The following is a 2,124-nucleotide window of genomic DNA, read 5'->3' as shown; positions in this document are numbered from 1 at the left end:
ATTGAATGCGTCACCACCATTTGTCGTGATGGAAGAATTTTTTTTTTTTTTTATTCCTTTATTTGTTCGTATTAAATGTTAAAAGTCAAGGGGAATAAAAAAAATCGCATGTTACAATATTAATAATTTCAAATCGAACGAATTATTTTTCATTTGATGATTTCTTACACTACGGTACAAATTAAAATCGTGTTTACTTTCGTCTAAGACTGCCTTCCCCCCAAAAAAATAAATTTTTTAGGTATTCTCATAGATTCTGTCGTGTAAATAGGGATAGCAAAAGTAAATCGAGTCGTTTTTTTTTGGTATATTGAAAGTACATGAAAAACAAAATTGACATGTTTCCTGCTTTAGTGTCTGTGTCTGTGTGTGTGTGGGGGGTGTGTGCGGGTGTGGGTGTGTTTGTAAAAAATAACTGAGAAACGTAGCAATAAAAGATGTATGTATATATAAAAAGGAAAGTTATATAAATGAAGGTGAAATATATATTTAAACAAGGTTTTAAAAGTATGGTAAATTTTATTTACGTAAGAAAAATTGTTGGTAAATGTTTATATATATATTCGAGGAAAATAAAACGAGTTAATTTAAATTTTTTTTTTTTTTTAACATTGCTGACAACGTTAAAAAAAAAATAACAACGTAAACATATAAAATTTTTTAATTAAATGTTTTTTTTTTTTTTTTAAATTGCATAATAACATAACCATTAAAAAATTGTTTGATTTTTTTTTACAAAATGTATCGTACATGGTTCACGCAATTTAATAAAATTTAAGGAAAAAATAATTTTTAATAAAGTTCTTTTTATTATATATATATAAAAAAAAGGAGTTTATTACTCAAAAATATTTTGGTTTTTCCACACGAAATAAAATATAAATAGAATGATGAGTAGGTAGGATGTTATATTGAAAAGGTAAAAATTCTTTTCTGCTAAAAATTATTTAATTAATAATTTTCCTTGTATCTCCATGTTCTCTATTCACGACATGTAATGATAATAATAATAACAACCTTTTACTTTGTAAAATGTTTAAAAAAATTAATTATGACGGAAGAAATAACAACCAGAGAAAATATACAAGAAATAAGTAACAAGGTTAAATATGTAAATGATTGTTTACCATATTTTAAGGTTAGTCTCTTTGTTTTTTTTAAAAATATATAAATAGGTACAAAAATAATAATAATAATAATATTTATAATTGAAAGAAATAATAATAATAAAAAAAAATTGTTGGAAAAATTTTTTTTTAATAACAAATCTACCCAGATTCAAACAACCTCCCTCGTGAATAATAGGGTAGAAACCCTCTAAGTTAATGGATTTTGACATGAATAAGTGATAATGATAATAATGATAATAATGATGATAATAATAATAATAAGAAATGATAAAATAAATAATTTTCTGAGAACTATGGTAGAAACTTGAAACGGATGTTAATAAAACGTTGGTATGCAGGAGGACTTGGCTTGTATAACAAAAAAAAACATTGATAATAATAATAATCGATAGCATAGTATAAAAAAAAATAAAAAATCCGTTAAGTATAAACCCTGAAAGTTTTTTTTATTGAAAATCCTTGATTTTAACGAATACTAAACAAAATAACCTGAATGAAGTCATGATAATGAATGAACCCGGTACGAATGGTAAAAGTTCTAGAATATTCTATTTTTTAGGGAAAGAATTGAATTCTGGAGGGATAGATTTTTAAAATAAAAACATTCGAAATCAGGTCAAAAAAAACGATAATAATAATTATTCATTTCATTATTTTATTGTTTTTAAATCGATAAATAATTACCAAAAAAAAAAAAATTTTTTTTTTTATGAAATCTAAAATGGCTGCCCGTAGAACCAAAATGGAGTAAATAAAATTTATGAGAATTTTAATAAATTCCGACACCGAATAATAAAAAAAAACAATTTTTTTTTGGTTGTTTTTAAAATTTGTTGATTGTACGTTTAAATTTAAGATATTATTAATAATGTAAAATATGATTTTATAACAAATATGAAAGTTTATAATCTTGACATTATTAAAGTTAATAAGTAATAACGTTAAAATTTGACGTTTGACGTTTTGAGTGAACAAAAAAAAAAAAAATTATCAT

This window comes from Pediculus humanus, genomic scaffold, assembly GCF_000006295.1.
Source record: "Pediculus humanus corporis 1103172107751 genomic scaffold, whole genome shotgun sequence".
In the NCBI taxonomy this organism is placed as follows: domain Eukaryota; kingdom Metazoa; phylum Arthropoda; class Insecta; order Psocodea; family Pediculidae; genus Pediculus; species Pediculus humanus.
This window is presented reverse-complemented; position numbering follows the sequence as displayed.